Source organism: Anabrus simplex, chromosome 12 (genome assembly GCF_040414725.1).
Source record: "Anabrus simplex isolate iqAnaSimp1 chromosome 12, ASM4041472v1, whole genome shotgun sequence".
NCBI lineage: Eukaryota > Metazoa > Arthropoda > Insecta > Orthoptera > Tettigoniidae > Anabrus > Anabrus simplex.
In genome coordinates, this window is record NC_090276.1 from 64,594,844 (window position 1) to 64,607,917 (window position 13,074).

The 13,074-nt window shown below is 40.1% G+C and overlaps 1 protein-coding gene across 2 annotated transcripts in view; it reads left to right on the top strand.

The window, feature by feature from the left end:
• Positions 1-1,574: 1,574 nt before the first annotated feature.
• Positions 1,575-13,074, top strand: part of LOC136884537 (zinc finger protein 383) — a 60,586-nt gene continuing 49,086 nt past the window's right edge. For both annotated transcript variants that reach the window (XM_067156783.2, XM_067156784.2), the window contains exon 1: positions 1,575-1,779. The gene's annotated coding sequence lies outside the window, so the exon portion shown is untranslated. The remainder of the gene's footprint in view (positions 1,780-13,074) is intronic.

Here is a 13,074-nt window from a genome sequence, read left to right on the forward strand (position 1 = left end):
ATCATTCATTTATTAGGTGTAAATTTAGTATACTTTGTATTTGAATATTATTATTTTTAGATGTGTCTTATAATAAAGTAAATTCAAATTAATTACATTAAAAGCATGTCTGAGATGGTAGCCAATAAGAGCACTTTACAAGAGGGATCCACGTACTAGCCAGTGAGAGCAAGAAGAAACGCTGGTAAGTCTGTCTACTGGGCAGAGACACCTCGCTATAGGAAAGTCATAGTTCCACAGTCAGTGTCTACAGATAGCGTTAGTGTTGCTCTATCTGAAAGCTTTGAAAATCAAGGGGAAAATACACAGAATGGACAGCGTCTACTTTCGCCTACGTGCTTTGTGTAACTGACGCGAGCCTTAGCATTGCCGAAGTGAGAAGAAAATAAGTAAAAACGGGGAATACAATAACGTCACAAATGTGGAAATAATTAATGTTCTAAAAACGAATTGCATTAACTAGACAATATTTCTTTCACAAAATGTTAAGGGTACACGCTGTCTACCCTGTCTTCCCTGACGCTTCGTCCCTGAAGAGGACCTGCCTCTGTAAACCAGAATAGTCCCAATCAATTCAAGACGTCTGGCCGCTGTATAAGAATTGCGAAGACTGATGAACAAATTTCACACTTGGACTAGCTTTAGATTTAAAAAAAAAAGGTTTGCAGGGCTGAGTTCATATATATTTCTGACCAAAAGGTAAACATTTTGTAGGGTTGCCACTTTTTGATATAAGAAATAAGGGACATTTACCAAAAAATATGGGATTTTTGACAAAAATAAGGGACGGTTCATAAATACCGTACTTGAACATCAAACGTTAGGTAGGTACCGGTACCATTATTATTATTATTATTATTATTATTATTATTATTATTATTATTATTATTATTATTATTATTATTATTATTATTATTATTATTTACAATTTGCTTTATGACGCACTGACACAGATAGGTCATAAGCCATACCATTAATTAAAGTACAACCTAAACATTTGCCTGATATGAAAATGGGAAACCATATTCAGGGCTGTCGATAGTGGGGTTCGAACCCACTATCTCCGAAATGCAAGGTACCAATTTCAATTAGGTTATAATTAGTTTCATTGGCAGAATAAGATATGAAATTTGCAAAACTAACTTACACCCTTTTAACAGTATATACAGTACATTAGGTAAGTTATGACAAAACATGCAGAAAAAAAAACATTATTAGAAATAGATTTCCTTCTTCTGAGGCTCTACAGAGAAAAAAAAATAATGGGGCTACTTTGAACTTCAGTGGCGCTCAAATCAAATACGATTTCAAAATATTAAGAGACAAAAAAAAAAGACAAATGCTCGTTTTTACGGGACAACAGTTCATAATTCGGGACGCCAGATTTTCATCTCAAATACGGGATCTCCGTACTGGACAGGTGGCAACCCTTTTTGTCCTTAACAGCAAAGAGAATAAGCTGTACAGATGGAAGTTCGCTGAAAATTCACATTCATGGTGACTGAAATACGAACCATATACTCCAAGGCCAATTTTGCAACCCTTTATTCTTTGACATATATCACCTGTGAAAGAATACATTTTTAAAGGTTAATTCTGTATGTTGCTTATTTTGACATTTGACGGTGCGATTACTCGAAATTCTTCTCAGGATGGATCTATCAATAATTAAAGCGTTCCGGTTGACAGGACTAATATAGAGCTTCATATCTGAAGATACGATTTAACTTGCTTTGACAATTGAGACTTTGTCTCGGAGAAACAAACCTCTTCGAGCTGGTAAGTGAGCAGAAACAGTGTTTCATAATTTATTTAATTTGTTTGGCCACGATTTGTATGATTTCCTCGTTTTCACCCCGTGTTTCATTTCCTATGGAATAAATCGTCATGGTTATTGTCCGTGTTGTATTGTGCAGTGTGAAACAAGGTCTGTTGTATGGAAGTGGAATTATTAGTTATTAGGGATTCTCTACATAAAACATGGTTATTTATTATCGTTTGGAAGTGTAATTTACTTTGAATTACTTGTCATATCCGTTTGTTGTTCTGGGGTTTGTATCTTAACGGAACGCCAGGCAGTTGCAGATCGTTTCGTTAGACAGCGAACTTCGAATAAACAAACAATCATTTCCGTCCGAGGTGACCTTCGGTTTACATATCGACCCATGGTATGCCTTGATTCTTGGTTGCGAGTGGACGTAATTGAGTTTTGGTGTTGTGAAATTGTATGAGTATTTTATATGTATGATTAGATAACCTGTTTTACCTGTCGTTGAATGGGCAGTTTTTATATAATGCCAGCAGTAATGCCATCAAGTGGAGGTGAATGGCAGCAGAAGAGAGAAAGTACTCCTTAACTAACAACAATAGTAAGTGTAACGTTAATGTTGATAAGTGTCTTAGGGCAGTGGAGGTATTCACATTTTTTAAAATCTGCAGCTTGGTGATATTGGGGTATTGGACGTCTAGATTTCAAACTCCCACCTTTATTATTCCTTTTTTTCCCTCCCTCATTCTTCAACTCATTGTTTTTCCTCATTTCAGTAGTCATCTTCATTATCTTCCTGATCAACAGTTGTTATTGTAGCCTGTTACAATAAAGTTTGGTGAATAGTCCTGTACTATCAACATAGATGAACAATGCACGACAGTGACCTTACTGTCCTTCGAAATAGTCCCCTCCCATAACTATGCACTGTTGAGATCGGCGATACATGTCCTGGAAACTTTACAAGAAGGCTTCCTTTGGGATGGTTTTCAAAATCCTCGTCACGTTTCGTTGGATGCCAGGAATATCGTCAAATCTCTATCCTTTCAAAGCGAGTTTGAGTCATGGGAATAGGAAGAAGTCTGGAGGATTGAGATCTGGCGAGTATGGGGGATGCTCAAGTTGTACCACCTCCTTTTTTGCCATGAACTGTTTGACGATATTGGCTATGTGTGGGCGAGCATTGTCATGGACAAAAAACCATGAACCTTGTTGTGCGTACTGGGTTCGTACCTTGTGTAGACATTTCATGAAACGGGTCAAAATTTCAATGTATCGTGCAGCATTCAACATCGTTCCCTCAGGTGGAAATTCCTTGTGGATAATGCCTTGACTATCGAAAAAGGTGATGAGCATCGTTTTGATGCGTGACTTTTCAGCTCTAACCTTTTTCCAATGAGGGGATCCCAGAGAATGCCATTCCATGCTTTGCCGTTTTGTTTCAGGGTCGTACCTGAGACACCAGGTTTCATCCTCAGTGACAATACAGTTCAAGAAATTTGGTGTCGCTTATGCCGTTTCGACAAAATCCTGTGAAGCCTCTAAACGTGCCTGCTTCTGATCGTCAGTCAAATGATGTGGCACAAGACGAGAACACGTTTTCCTCTTTCCTCACTTCTGGGTAACAATTTGTTGCACGGATTCATGGTTAATCTGTAGCTCATCCCTTATCATGCACATAGTTAATCGCCGATCGTTCGTGATTAATGCCCTCGCCTTCTCAATGTTTTCGTCACTGACAGCGGTCGCCGGTCTTCTGCTACGGGGGTTGTCAGAAACACTTTCCGGGCCTCCTTGGAAACGGGCGAACCACTCGTACACACATTTCAAGGATAGTGATTGATCTTCATAAACACGTACCAACATCGCATGAGTTTCTTTCGGTGTCTTGCCAAGCTTAAAACAAAACTGTACATTGATCTTTTGGTTGTTCATGTTCCTGTTCACAGTTCAGAACCAACGCACTAAACATGCACTGTGTCAGACAGGTCTTACACGGCACACACACGATGCTCAACTGAACAACATTGGGAGCAGGTGGTCAAAACCTGCTGCTACGCAGGTGCAGCGTTGTGTGTCGCCAGTGTTGCTGGATTGACCGTTCGTACTTCATTCACCGAACTTTATTGTCACAGGTTGCATTTACACCTTTTAGATAGAACTATTTTTTTTTTTTCCAGAATCAACAATTGTTTAGATAACAACTATGTTTTTTCTGCACAAATATGGGATCTACCAGATAAATGGAAGTGGGGAGCGTGAGGTAGAGTGACCAGACGTCAGGCATTCCATTGTAATTGGTTTTACAGTTGAAGAGGTAAAAAGACAGATTTGGAGAATGAAATGGCAATTGATCAAAATCTCATCAATTGCAAAAGATAACTCGTACTTTTGTGAGTACTATGGGCTATTATTTTCTGAAATAAAACTTTTCCCAGTATTTTAAATATTTAAAAAACATACTGTAACAGGTGTTAAATGAAATGAAATTGCGTATGGCTTTTAGTGGCGGGAGTGTCCAAGGACATGTTCGGCTCGCCTGGTGCAGGTCTTTTGATTTGACTTGCGTCGTGACCTGCGCGTCGTGATGAGGATGAAATGATGATGAAGATGACACATACACCCACCCTCCGTTCCAGGGAAATTAACCAATGATGGTTAAAATTCCTGACCCTGCCGGGAATCGAACCCGGGACCCTTGTGACCAAAGGCCAGTACGCCAACCATTTAGCCATGGAGCCGGACGTAACAGGTGTTAAACACATGCAACCCACTTGTTGAGGTAGATGGTGAACTCTGTGAGATGACAGCTAATAGAAACTTGCAAATGTTATTGAAGGCTAAAAAAACTCTAGAAAAACTAAACATAGGCTATAACTTAAAAAAGGACAGTTACTGTTTTTCTTGTTATTTCATTATTTTGAATGTAACAGGTGTTACACAGTTGACAGAAAAGATTATAACTGAGCAAAATTGGCAAAATGCTTATCAGATTAAAGGAGATAATAGTAGATATAAGAAAAAAAATTAAAACAAGATTGTTTGCAGAGATGAGTAAATTAAACATCAGAGCGCATTTCCTAAATTTCTGAAATTTCTTGTATTTTAATAATTATTTATTATTAAATCCACATTGAAATCATATTTATAGTTAGAGAGAAGATGAAGACAAAATCTACAAATACTACTTTTTTCAATTTTAAACTTCAAAAACTGCATCCAAACTGTAATAATAATGATTTTAGAAATATGTTCATCACTAGATATGGCCATTTACAATGTGTAGGCCTCTTGTTCATATAGTTAGACATACCACCATTTTTTTTTTTTAATTTTTTTTAAATGCCAAGGTTGCACTTTTCATGGAATCTGTGATGTCTCTTATTTTACAGGATTTATTTCTCTGAAGTATCCCAACAGAATATATATGGGATGCACATTGTCCCGTATATTTTTAAAAGCCATGTTTAAACTTTATTTGCCATGAAGCTTTGATGTTTGTTTGGTTGGCACTAAATGTAACAAACAAGTGAGATAGATGTTCCTTCATAGTAAACATCGTTTTTTTCAACACGTGATGTTTTTGTTATGTAATGAAATTGGGCTGCTTCCATTTTTATAATAATAGATTTGTTTATAAAAAGTTCGTCAAAAGTCACAAATAGACCAATACTAAAGTAAAGTTCTAAATCACAGGAGTGGAGAGAAATGGGAGGAGTGAAAGAATGTAGAGGTATTGGGAAGAACGAAGACATGCTGAACAAGTCACTCGAGATCGTAAGGGTTGAAACAAATAAAATAAATAATAATAATATTAATAATAATAATAATAATAATAATAATAATAATAATAATAATAATAATAAATAGAGATGGGAATTATAGGCAAGAATAGGTTAGACTACAAACATATTTGAACAAGGCGCAAGTGTAATGTAGCCACTCTACAGTTATGAGTTGCATAAATTTTAGAGTTTCTGATAGTTCAGATCGCTAATATTTATGCAAATCTCACTGCAGAACCACCTTATTTATAAGCTATAAATTTTGTTGTTGTTCAATAATGAAGTGCAATTATAAGAATAAATTGACAAGAGGGTCCACATTTTCAATACAATATATGAAGTACACTGACTTAGCAAATGTCATGGGATAGTCACCTAATAGCGTGTGGGGCCTCCTCTGGCTCTGCGAACTGCAGTGAGACACCGTGGAAGTGAGTCGACAAGTCCCTGGTAGTCCTCTGGACGCAGCTGACACCAAATTGTTTGCAGAGCGGCCGCCAATACTGGTCTGTTCGTGGGTGCAGGATCCATGGCACGGAGCCTGCGTTCCAGGACATCCCAGATATGCTCGATAGGGTTCATATCGGGGCTCCTGGGTGGCCATGGCAGTCGTTGGACCTCCGCTGCATGTTCCTGGAACCATTCCTGGGCGACGTGGGAGCGATGTGGTGGCGCGTTATCATCTTGAAACACTGCAGAACCGTCTGGGCGCTGGAAGGCCAAAAATGGGTGGAGATGGTCTCCGAGCAGCACAACATACCGCATACCATTCAAAGTCTCTTCCAGAACAACTAGGGGGTCCAATCCATACCAGGAAAATGCACCCCAGACCATAACAGAGACACCAGCGCCCTGGACCACACCTTCGAGGCAGGCGGGATCCATCGCTTCATGTGGTCTGCGCCATACGCCGTGCCTCTCATCGGCATGGTGCAGTTGAAATCATGATTCGTCCGACCATGTCACGTTACGCCATTGTTCCAGTGTCCATCCCTGGTGACTGGCGACAAATGCATGTCGTCGTGCCTAATGACGTTGGGTTAACAGTGGCACCCGTGTGTGGCGCCGGCTCCCATACCCCACAGAACCCATGTTCCTATGGATTGTCCATTGGGAGATGTGTCTAGCATGGCCTGTGTTGAATTGAGCCGTGATTTGTTGCACGGTTGCCCGTCTGTCAGTATTGACAGTCCATCTCAGATGTTGCCGGTCACGGTCATCGAGGGTGGCTGGACGGCCGGTCATTCATGTGTTGTGTACGGTGACACCCGCATTCAACCATTCACAATACAGCCTGGACACGGTTGATCGTGTGAAGCCGAATTCCCGCACCACTTCCAAAATCGCACTTCTCATCCGTCGGGCACCGACCACCATAACCCGTTCGAACGGTGTCAGCTCACGACACCTGCCACATGCACAGCCACTGCTTACAAGGTCTCTTATACAACTGTCGCTGCTACCATTTGTTACATATCTTTGAGTTAGACCAGTTCAAACACGATTTCAAACGGAGAGGAGAACCTCCCTTAATTATAAGGTAGTGAACAATATTTAGGTGACAGGCCAATTAGAGCAGACGGAAGTGTGCAAGGGGCAATACGCAATTCGTCACAAATACAGCGCGCAGAACACAAAGTAAGGCCCTTTCCTAGAGGTATTCCGTGGTAGGAGCATTAGAATTAATATAAAAGGGATGCCAAATAAATAACAAAACCCAAAGGAGGAGGTTTTCAAGAAAGCAAGACATATAACGGTATTAAGGAAAAAGACTTACAGACAGGGTACATAATAATTGAACTCATTATCTTTGGCATTTCACAGGTACAAGAATAGTAGAAATTACAGAAGATAAAGTTAAAAATGACAGTATGTACAATTACATTATAATAGCATACAGATGACTAGATCCAATTTATCACAATGATATGGACATCGTAGGGAGTAGGTTCCACGAAGATATCTTAGAAAAGGGTGTCCAATTAATTTTTACTCAAGTGGAATGAAACATTTCCTAAGCATTTGGATGCCCAAATACAATGAGCATATTATCATTATATTAATCCCCCGAACGGAATTCACTATGCTTCAAACAGCAAGATTGGCACCATTTTAAACAATTGAAGGGAAAGAATACCAATCAGATTCGCAGACCACGATTAACCATTTAGTACCATTACAATTTATCATAAGAAAAAGGAGAATGGGAAGTGATAATGGCAAACACAAGAAGAAAGAGAGCAAAGGAAAAGGATAAGAAAAAAAAAACACAGGTAAAGGTATGATAGAACAGGCAAGAATCAGGCTGCAAAAACTCACTTCGAAATAATGTTCATTTCAGGACACAAGTAAAGTTCCAAGTCACTCCTTAGTCCGCCATCCATAACTCCCTCATCACTGTTATTAACCTTCACAAAAGTGAGGGTAGTGCTCCAATGCGGAGTTAAGTCCGAAAGGGACCAAGGTTCAAACTTGATAATCGTAACAAAGTCTACCAGGAGCAAGAAAGATGTTAACATAAAATCATAATAAAATATTAGTCTGCTCATCCAGCCAGAAGAAGAAAGTTTCACACAGGTTATAAAACCACCACGGACCAGCCGTGCGAACGATATAAACTCCCACTGCTTATAACAACATGAAACACACACCTGATCGCCGATCAAGGCGAAGCGGTGAGATATATAGGCCGAATAGGGCAGGCGTGGAATGTACTGGAAATAGGTGATGTCAGGAGCTGGCGCGGAGAGGGGAGCAAGCACAAACAGTCGTGAGGCAGACAAGGCAGCAGATGGACGGAAAACGTAGCAGTTCAATGTCTGTATGAGCGGAGTTATTGAAATATGCACAAGGTAAGAAAAAACACATATATATCGGGAGCACGTAATATGGCACAGGGGGCGTGTGGTGCTCAGACAACACACCTGCGCATCAGTGCTCTGCTATCCCATGACATTTGCTCAGTCAGTGTAAATGATATTACCTAAGTCTTGGGACTAGTTTCAACCACTTAGTGGGCATCTTCAGCCAAATAAAATTAAACAGATCATGTGATAACTAAAACATATGTATAACAGACAAAGACAATATTACAGGAATAATTATAACATTAAATTACATATAATAACAAAATTTATGGTTATCATCATCTTAATACCAATGTGGAGAACACCATGGGTCGCTTTTACTTGTGGGTAGTACCACTATGTTAGGTACACAATAGGTTTGTGATTAGTAGCGACAGTGTGCGCTTCCAGCCGGGTTTTACAGTATCTGTGATTAGTACCACTCTATGAGTGATACCAAGGGCCTGCCTTGCGTATGATTAGTATCCACTATGTGAGGAACACCATGGGATAGTATGAGTCCCTGTGATTAGTACACCTATGTGAGGAACACCATAGGTCTGTGTTACATGTGCGCATTACATTACCTGTGAGTAGTACCATAATATGTGGAATACCGTGAGTCTACGCTACTTTTGATTTGTACCGCAACATGACAAATACCATGGTTCTACTTTACTAGCTACAAGTACCATTATGAGGGGCCGATGATTTGGATTTTGGACCCCTTTAGACTACAAGCATCATCGATTCAGGATTGTGCTTTAGAAGCAGTCCCTTGGTCAGTAATACTATTGTTTAACGCTAGTTTCTGGGAATGTGGGCATTGCGGGTCGGATCCACTGATTGTTTTAAATTCATATCCAAACATTCATTCTTCGTCGTCATCCTTTGAATTTTGGTCAGTGGACGATTTTGGACTTTAAAATTGTCATTACATTTTGTCTCATTTTGTACCATTATGGGCCGATGACCTAGATGTTAGGTCCCTTTAAACAACAAGCATCATCATCATCATCAACTGTCGGTTGTCCTGAGATTAGTTTGCTGTGCTTTTCCATTTTCACTTCCAGTCTGCGGTTAGGGGCGCGGCTGTGAGCTTGTATCCGGGAGATAGTGGGTTCAAATTCCACTTCAGCAGCCCTGAATATGGTTTTCTGTGGTTTCCCATTTTCACACCAGGCAAATGCTGGGGATGTACGTTAATTAAGGCCATGGCCGCTTCCTTCCAACTCCTAGGCCTTTCCTATCCCATTGTCGCCATAAGACCTATCTGTGTCGGTGCGACATAAAATTATTAGCAAAAAAAGAAAAAAAACTTGCTTCCAGTCATGTGTTTGAACAGTTCGTATTCATAGGCCGCAGTCGATTCCTTCCAGCTCCTTACTCAGTTTCATTCACTATCATTCATTTCATCCTCATTAGCTCCTCAGCTGAGGTTGGCATCCGGCCGTAAAAATATGCCATATAATTTCATCTCACTTTATCCTCGAACCTGTATTAGAAAATGGGACTAAGGGGTAGACATTATTATTATTTTTATTATTATTATTAAAAGAGTTTACTAAAAAACAGCTTTGCAAATCCGTTCGTCTGTTCTACCGGACCGAATTGCTTCATTTTTGATTTATTGTCTCCGGAATTACCTGTCGTATCATAAGACATTGATAGGTCTCTAAGTTAAGCCAACTTTGAGCAATCATAACATCAAATCTTTAAATGATCACTCCAATAATTGCAGGCGAAGGTCTACGCTAACCTGCAATACATTCTGTACTTAGCAGGTTGCTAAGCAGCTGACACTTTCATTAATGTTCTGATATACCGAGCTCAATAGCTGCAGTCGCTTAAGTGCGGCCAGTATCCAGTATTTGTAAGATAGTGGGTTCGAGCCCCACTGTCGGCAGCCCTGAAGATGGTTTTCCGTGGTTTCCCATTTTCACACCAGGCAAATGCAGGAGCTGTACCTTAAATAAGGTCACGGCCGCTTCCTTCCCATTTCTAGCCCTTTCCTGTCCTATCGTCGCCGTAAGACCTATCTGTGTCGGTGCGACGTGAAGCAACTTGCAGAAAAAAAGTGTTCTGATATATGTGATTTTCATCCTTAGAAATGTCATTGCATGCAGCCATATTTGATTACTACCTGTCAAACCAAAGAGCCACTTCCCCTGATCACGAAAAAATATATTCAACAAATGGCAGAGCATTCTTAATAACTTGCATGTTGCTAAGAGAAAAAAATCTACGTACAAACAGTTCCCATCATCTCATACACCTTAGACATTAATCTGGGAACACCTTCGGAAGGATAACCTAGATACACTAGAAAGAGTGAAGGCCATGTATCTTAAAAATGTTCTCTGGCTGGCAAAAATGCTCCTTGGAGACAAACATATGAGCTCACAAGATAACCGTTCTTTGTAGAAGAACTGCGATTAAAAGTATCGTTGCCTTCCTTCGACACAATACCAGGCTTTGCTTCAGGAACTACAGGATTAAAACGTGAATATATGGATAGATTTTTCTGGAACAGACTCCATAATGACATCAGAATGCATGAATTCTGACTACCAACTGCGGCATACCATAACACACTTCTTATTAAATATTCATAAAACCATAGAAAAGGGCAGGCAAAGCATATTACAATAATAATTATTAAATTAATGTCATATGGTCCACCTTTTTCAATACTATATTATGCAATATTATTGAATTACATTACTAAACTAGGGACTAGTTTCAGCCTTGGCTGGCCATCGTCAGCCTTAATGTAACACATCTAATAACTAAACAAATGTAAAAACACACAATTGACATGAAAATAATGTTCAAACACACAATTAACATGAAAATCTGGGATGAAGTATAAGATATGAAAAATAAATCAGGCTCTAAATTCATAGCATCGGGAGTATGCTCATCATCCAGACTCGGTCTTGTGTTGATATTCATAGAATTGTTAGTTCCATCACTGCTAATCATTACAGACTCTTTCCAGACTCTTTCTTGTGTTGATATTCATAGAATTGTTAGTTCCATCACTGCTAATCATTACAATTTCAATTGCAAAACGGGAACTGGTAAATGTTGATTCTGTAGTCAGATCATCAATCACCAAATCTACTTGAGTGGTGTTAGCAGTATTGAAGCCACTGGATGTCACTGTAAATAATCACCAGCTGACGCAGAACTGCTAGATGGTGTTTCCACATCAACCATTTTATTTACGTTGATGGTAGGATTCGACTAAATGGATGATATAATCATGAATGTTGTCATACAAACTGGAATTTTCGGTAATCAACATTATAACCACATTGACATTATGCGCTTGCCCCACTCCTCCAATTAGGTATCCTACAGCATGGAGCACTGTCAGGGCTGCCAGCAAGTGGCAGAACTCCCTGTGTGAGCCATAGCTTGCTCATGTGAAGGAGTCAGGAATTGGCAGCATAAACATCATTCTCACTTTCCTGCTTGCTGTCTTGCTTGCCACAACTCTGCATGCATCGTTGATGTTGTGAAGATGGTGTTTGAATTATATTCCCACTTCTTGAATATGCTCGTGAAGTTCACGAAGGAAGATGATTGTCCTGGTCGTTTTGAATCCGGAGTTAGTGCCACCGGATATATGGGAACTCGCAAATAATGAAAGTTTTACAAACTCCATGTACTTGGTACACGTATTAATTTTGGCCACATTCAGTTCCTTTAAACGGACAGGACCTAACCAGTCACTGTCAGTAATTTTGCCACTAACAGTAACATAATCAATCTATCAGTAATTTTAACACTGACAGTAGTAATTACTCATTGAAGGATTTAAAATATACTCATTCCGATTATGGGCCCTCGAATGAGTCCCATATCATTATTTTTTTTCACTACCTCGCCATGCCAGGAGTGGGTAATTTGCATGCCTGCTGCCTTCCTTGGATGTCATTGCTGTTTCTCAGGCTCCCTCTCCAGAATCAAACCCTGGTTACGTGTTACAACCATGGTAGATGAAAAACCTACCATCGACAGTTGATAAGGCAGACATTGAAAGATGCATTGCCAGTACGAGGATCGAGTGGATCAGCCCAAAGTTATTCACAGTCACCACGGCAAACGGACCGGAAGAGCCGACCAGTTCATTTTGATCTAAGAAAAGCATCCTTTCCACTTCTGGTCGGGACTCTAGAATTACCACAGTTATCCAACTAAAGTGGTACGATCTAAGAAACTATAACTGATTGAATGAGCCATTCACGGTTTCACCTAAATTTGGCTTGCACTGAGACATGCATGGCTTAATCTTGGAGACAAACATATGACTACTGGCAGAATCAACCAGGGAGCTGACCAGCTCAAGAGTTAAAACCGAACGTCGCAGCCCGCTGCTGCCAAGTGTGGCTTGCGGGACACAGACTTGCTTTGCTCTGTTGGCTGGCCGAGTGGCCGCCAACTAAAATTTCTTAGGCCGCCGAGCACAGGCTCTCACCTGGCCTGTGGGCCTTCCATAGGGAGTGGGCCTTTTCACCGTCCGTCATCACATCTTCATTTTGTCCGCTGCTGAGTACAGCAGGATCGTATGAGAGGTGTACAACAAAACATTCTCTCGTCAGAGTGAGGGCAAGCTGTTACCAACATTACTGAGTGTTGCATATGAACAAGAACAGTGGGTGTGCAG